The following is a 7,380-nucleotide window of genomic DNA, read 5'->3' as shown; positions in this document are numbered from 1 at the left end:
CAGCTGATGTTATTGTGAGATCTAAACATGACATGCCACCTTTAATTATATCCATTCTTGTTGGTTTCCCATCATTCAAACATACAAGCAAGTGCAAGTTCTATAAATTCTTCTAACTATCCCATTATTGTCTGTATTTTTACTACCCCATAAACCATTACGTGCATTAAAATCCCCACATATAATAACTTTACTCCGTGTATCACCGATCACTTCTTCTAATACAGTATTACTTATTTCTTTGCATGGATTATAAAAATTTGTAATTCTAATTTCTTCATGTATTCCCATTACTTCTATACTTACACAAGAGCCCTGCGGTGAGCCCAAAGCTGTGGGCATTGCCTGGGCAAGCCCGCACTGGGCCTGTTTAGGTTTGGTGTGGGCTGGCCCTAGCCCACTGTGCCCGCAAAAAGCCAGCATGGGCCCCACAAGGACATGTTTGTAGGGATGAGTAAGGGAAGAGACTAACATCATATCTATCATCTTCAGGAAGTGACGGTGTGACGATCAGAAGCTCCAGAGCAGCTGCAGTGTGTTTGGGGCTGCTGTGTGTTCTTCTGCTGACTGCAGTCATAGTGCTGTGTTTCCACATCCATACAAAGAGCACAAACTACACACAATAGAGACAGCAGCTGCTAACTAAGATCACCAACCTCACTGAAGAGAGAGACCAGCTACTAAACCAAAATGAAAACCTGACTAATGAGAGAGAACTGCTAATATTGCAGAATGGTAATCTGACGAAAGAGAGAAACCGGTTTAAATCGGAAAAAAATGAACTTCAGAAGTGTGTTGCGGGTAAGTTTCTTCAGTCTAACTGGTAACTTCCTAAAAAGCCGTTTTAAAGTGGAGTGAACTGGATCTGTTGTGGGATCATGTGGCTAATGCTCGTATTGACCTTACTTAAGCACCATGTTTGTAATGATTAATAATAATTTAGGGATGTCAAATGAGTATAATACAGTACACAGTACTTAGTAAACAGACTACTTCACAGCTTAGTGAACACTAGTGAGATCAATTCAAAACACTGACAAAAACCTTTTAGGAAACAGGAATCATTCTGCAGGTCAATGTCTATTACAGTATACAGCAGACATAGAGGGAAAAATTCAGCAATAAGCTTTAAGAAAAGTTCGTTTTCATTTCACTGCTGTAAAGAGATCTTGCAGTAGATGAAAAACACTAGAAAAGAAAAGTTCAAAGACCAAAGAAGTGAATATGAACACAATCGAGTATACAGTCAGTTACTGTACAGTAATAAATAAATAAATAATTCAGCATCCTCTGACAAATAGCTTTATGGTATTGGTAATGACCAAATGTTCCATTCTACAGCAGTTTCTTAGTCTTCTAGACTTTCTCTGCCTCTCCTAGACAGTCGTCTCTCAGTCCTGCAAAACTACATGTAAGAAGTTCTTTGCTACAAATCAATCAAACAGTTGTGAGTTTGAGGGTGTACAACTTGTGCACAGTATTCACTACACAGAATAGTAAAACGTTCTCTCATCTTAAAGTACAGCGACTATGTGCTGAAATGATACTGTAAGTGTAAGTAGTGTAAAACCCTCTAGATGAGCCTGTAGGTCACTCCATGCAGCATGATCAACTATAGAGCATTGTATTTCAACAGGAACAAATGTCCTTTGACCCCTTCCCTTCATTTTTCTTTTCCCCTCCTCTTCCTCTTCCCTTCCTCTTTGTCTCCCACCACTAGGATTAATTTTCCAAAGCACATAATTACATGTGTTCCAGTTCATAATATCCTGAGATTCTGACTGGTGTGTCATCAGTTTTGTTAAAAAAGTTTACACATAGATAAATGTCTGCTATTTGGGTTCATATTGTGATGCTTGAGGTAATTATATTGTGTGCTTGTGTTTTCTGAATGAGAACATGGTTAAACCTGTTGAAAATGAGGGCATTTTTGTGTAGAGTTCAGCAAAAAATATTGATCAAATTGGAACGTGTGTGAAAACAGGTGAAATGTGTTAAATGTTTTGAGAAACGTGTCTTTGTTTCGAGAACTGAATGAATGGTTTGGAAAGTTGGGCTAAATGAATCAGTTATACCTCCGGTTTCACAGACAAGGCTTAAGCCTAGTCCCAAACTAAAATGTAAATCTGAGCTCTTTCAACTGAAAGAAACTTGCACTGATTGATATTAAAATAGGTCAGTGCCCTTGTTTTGTCTCAAGATGCACACCAGGAATGTTTTTTTCTAAGGCATGATTATAAAAATTACTTAAATGTCCTAATTGAACTATGGCCTAATCCTGGCTTAGTCGAAGCCCTGTCTGTGAAACCAGGCCATAATGTGTTAGCAATTGAGAAAAACTGTAAACATTCAGACTTGAATTGCTCCACTGGTGGGAAAAATCCCTTATTATAGAATTTGCATTTGGGACGGGGAGTATGAATAAATGCATTAAGTTTCTGTATTGCATTATGAATAAAGTAATAGTCCTATAATAATTACAGTAACTAATTCAGTGACATAAGAAAGAAAAAGATTAGCAATCAACAATGATACAAAAGATTAATAAAGACATAAACAGCATATTATAAACAACTACTATAATTTATACACTACTACTACAACTAACATAAATAACCATTTTACAGTAGCTTGATGTGGATCAAAGTTTAGTTCATGGCACATCTGGTTGTTTACAGGATGGAAGTGCCATCAATCCAGTCTTTACTTCATTTCCTCTGAGACTAAGAGCTGGACTGAAAGCAGAAGATACTGTACAGAGAGAGGAGCAGATCTGATCATCATAAACAACAGAGAGGAACAAGTGAGTGAAAGATTGTTATCTATCAGTATTAATATTAGAAATGTGCCCTACAAAAAACAGACAGGGATCTGTTATAGCTTCTTGTATATATTTAAGACACTGAAAACTAGTATAAATATAAATGTTGTAATTATGAAGAAATACTAGGGTTGGGAGTAACGTAATAAGGCCTTGAGTAAGTGCAGGGGAAGACAAGCTTTCATAATACTTGCTATGAAAACTTGCAAAAGTAAAGGTTTGTCATTTTTAAGCAAATTTCAATGTTCTGTAGAATTCTGAAAAAAACTGCTCACGCTTGAGGCCCTTAACCTGTTGTGCTCCGTATCTCCCGCTTCAAATCCGTCCTTCCCGCTCTCCCCGAAAGCCACTGTGATTTGCTGATGGAAAGCATGCAATTACCGTATTAAGCCGTATATTGTCATAAAGCGCAAATTGTCTACTATCAGACGCTATTGGATTTTTTTTCATAGTGCAAACGGTTGGTGAGTTATGATAACATAAGTAGAGCATGGTTAATTGTGTCGGCGCCGACACATCCGGTTGCAGCCAAGGCCAATACATTTTAATTTTCAGTCATTTTCAATTTCACAATTTCAAATAGTGCACAAGTTAATGAAAATTTTATTTTATTTACTGACAACAACAGGAAACATAAATGAGTAAAATAATAAATAAAAGTGATCTTGCATATAATTTTCATTACACTACACCACTTTATTCAATATTAAATGACATCCAGAAAAATATTGTCTAAACTACTCACTTTGCTATGAAGTCAGGACTTAAATTTTAATAAGTGACCATTTCAGCACTATTGAGCAAAACTGTAAACACCTGTTTGATCACGCCATTCACACACTCATCACATATCTCTGTGATTGGCTAAAACGGTCAATGCACAGCACAGTTTCAAACCAAAACTGGTTGAAATTTGAAACGTCAACGTCCTCATTTGTAAGTCGCTTTGGATAAAAACATCTGCTAAATGACTACATGTAATGTAATCTAAACTGTTTAAAAAGAGAGAACATTAATGCTTGAGAACCACATCTATCAGTGGATTGGTTCACTGATAGACACCTGGGGCAAGTTCAAGCTCAAACCGGTGTGCACCGTTTTGCTACGGTTTCCGGTTTGAACGACCTGTTTCTTGGAAACGGTGTGCAACGATTCTTCAAAAAGAACACAAAGAATGGCCTTCTCAGCTGCCATAGTTGCAACACTTGCGTCATCAGAACAGTGTTCAATGCATCACCGTTTCCGCTTAAAAAACGTTTTGCACCGTTTTTGTCGGGGCTGAACGCAGCCCTGCTTTCAAACGCTCCCCTGTGTATCTCTGTAAAATTCTTCATGAACAGCATCACTGATACATATTTACAACGTTTTTGAAGCATTGATCATTTTAATCAAACAGACATATTTAATGAACAAGTGCACACAGTGGCCAATCAGAAATGTTTATGATTGCATTCAAGCATCTCATTTTCAGACAACACTATTAGAAAAGTTACTCTTAAAATTCTAAAATTGCAAATAAACTATCATAAAAAAAAAACTAAGGTCCCACATCACAATATATAGTTATTTAAAAAAAAAAAAAATATTTTTTTTGAAAGTCTCTTCTGCTTACACATGCCACATTTGATCAAAACACACAGGAAAAATAATACTTTGAAACACTGCTACATTTTAAAATATTGTAATTCAATATATTTTAAAATGCAATTTATTTTTCTGATCAAACTCAAATTGTTCTAATGTTATTCGTTGTACAAAAAAGTAAACATTTTCCAAATATGATTTGATTATGGTTTCTTTTTCAGAAATCATGCGATTATGATTATTCTATTGACAGCTCATAGTTTTTAATAGTAACAAATAGCTAAATCCATAGTTATTATTGATACTGTAGTGAAATCATAGTTTCAACAAACTGAACAATGATTTAATTTTTAATGGTAAAACCATAGTAACTGCAAATTAACCATAGTTTTTCTAGTAGAAACCATATAACTATAAAACAAACCATGCTTTTGTAGTAAACCATAGTGACTACAAAAGGAACCATGATTACTGTAGTAGCCATGATCTACAGTTTCTGTACAAAACTTTAGTAACTACTAAATGTATCATGCTTTTACTACAAAACCCATTCTTATTGAATTAAAACCATGGTTATTTTGTAGTTTGTATGGTTTTACTACGAAAACATTGAACCATATTTCATTTTGTAGTTACTATGATTTCTTAATGTAAATTATTATACTTTATTAAATCAATGACACCTTATTGAAACGATAAACACCGGACACCTACTCCAAACTCAGGAATGTCAGTCAGTCCTGGAAGGCCACCATCTTCAACAGTTTAGTTCCAACTTGCCTCAAGAACAACAATCCAGTCAACAATTTAAAACATTAACTACTGCAACAAAATATATAAATGCTATAGATAAAATAAAAAAACAAAACAAAAAAACACCCCCTTCGTAATAGTACTATGAAAACACCCACAGTCAAACATTTAAAGAAACTTTTACTGAAACAATTAAAATGTTACAAAATTAAGTAGGATAAAAATGGCAATGCTCAGTTTATTAAAAGAAAACCGTCAAATAACCAAAATAATAAATCATTAAACACTGTATTGGCTTTTAAAATGTTACACCTTGAAAACTTTAACTGCCAAATCACTAATGGCATACAAACAAATGGTGTCTTTCTACAGTTCTTTTCAAAATAAATCTAAACACAAATTATAAATGTTAAATACAAATATTTTTGCTGAATACTGATATTTGAAAAAAAAAAAAAATGAAGATAATTTAAAAGTTAAATTAATGTTGGCCATCATTGTTTGGCACATGCTCATGTATCAGATGAGCCAGTCTGTCAAATAGAGCACTTAATGGCTTTTTGGTACTTATGGTACATAATGGTACATTTGCTACTTATGGGTGAACGAACGTGTGTGTGTGATGCACAGCTGAGTCAATCCAATGCAAAATGAAGCAACCATTACCCTCTAACCTGTTTTTTTTCTATTTTATATTTACAAAACCTTAATTGATGGACTGGACTTGTGTGGATTACTTGTGGATTATTGTAATGTTTTTATCAGCTGTTTGGACTCTCATTCTGATGGCACCCATTCACTTTTTTAATTAATTAACTTATTTTAGTTGTTTGTTTATTTCAATTTACCATATTTACTTGCCTATGCATATTCCTGGTCATTTTTTATAATCTTTCTTAAACTTGTTCTGCCTTTTTATTAATGCAAAAGTGGCAGTACACAGAGTACACCATGATGAAGTTCTTACATCTTTGGAATTGATGGAGGTAATACAGTTTCACAAAAAACTTTTGTTTGATGCAACTTTCTCAGTGGACATTTTGCACTTTTCAATCCCTGCACTTTAGAAAATCCAATTAATTCCCGATGGCTAAAATCATGTCCCAGCATGCATTTATTTTTCTCTGTGAATGTCTTGTTTCAGTTTGAAAAAAAAAAAAAATGAAGATTGTTTCACATAGAACTTAATGTTGGCCATCATTGTTTGGCACATGCTCATGTATCAGATGAGCCAGTCTGTCAAATAGAGCACTTAATGGCTTTTTGGTACTTATGGTACATAATGGTACATTTGCTACTTATGGGTGAACGAACGTGTGTGTGTGATGCACAGCTGAGTCAATCCAATGCAAAATGAAGCAACCATTACCCTCTAACCTGTTTTGTTCCTGTTTTATACAAAATAGCTGTCTTTACAGAAGTCTTCTTGTAGTCCGCAGTGCTAATTTTGGATGTACAATGTGTATAATATTCAAAAAGCACTTCAGGCGATCTGGGACCATAAGTCTGTGTCAGAAACTCCAGTCCCACACAACTCACACAACTCGCAGGTGTAAGGTTTCTCTCCAGTGTGAACTCTCATGTGGGCATTAAGGTGTGTAAAACTTGTAAAACTCTTTCCACACGGAGGGCATATTAACTGATTCTTTTCAATGTGAATTTTCATGTGGACTTCAAGGCTTTCTTTTTGTTTGAAAATCTGTCCACACAGTTTGCAGGTGTAAGGTCTCTCTCCAGTGTGAATTCTCATGTTGGAATTAAGGTTTGTAGTTTTTTTAGCTTTTTTTGGTGAGCAAGTCTTTTCAGTCTGTGAGCAACTAATTGGTTTTTCTTCAGTTTTGAAATCAAGATGTTTCTCATTTTGATCTTTCTCTTCTGTTTGATTCGGTTCTTGACTCTCCTCTTTCACCGGCATCAGGTCTGAGGTGAAAAGAGACAAATACAAGTTTAATGGCACAAAGCAACAGACATCCAAACAATACAAGTGAGTTCAATCAGTTAATTAAAACTAACTAATTGCACATTTTCAGTAACATATTATATTAATATGCAATTAATTATATTATCATAATTTCACACCGAATCTCCAAATTAATGTAGAAACAATATAAAAATTGTATATTTGAAACATATCCTTCAATGGCACCTTATTACCAAGTAGCCTATTATTAATGAAAGTAAGTATCACTACCTGTTTCCATCCACCTATTTTTATGCACATT

The 7,380-nt window shown here is 34.7% G+C and overlaps 1 pseudogene; it reads left to right on the top strand.

Moving 5' to 3' along the window:
- LOC107727998 (stonustoxin subunit alpha-like) overlaps positions 1-3,738 on the top strand; it is an 18,060-nt pseudogene extending 14,322 nt beyond the window's left edge.
- Positions 3,739-7,380: the final 3,642 nt, after the last annotated feature.

This window comes from Sinocyclocheilus rhinocerous, unplaced genomic scaffold (assembly GCF_001515625.1).
Source record: "Sinocyclocheilus rhinocerous isolate Xijiao unplaced genomic scaffold, SAMN03320098_v1.1 scaffold5904, whole genome shotgun sequence".
Lineage (NCBI taxonomy): Eukaryota > Metazoa > Chordata > Actinopteri > Cypriniformes > Cyprinidae > Sinocyclocheilus > Sinocyclocheilus rhinocerous.
This window is presented reverse-complemented; position numbering and strand designations above follow the sequence as displayed.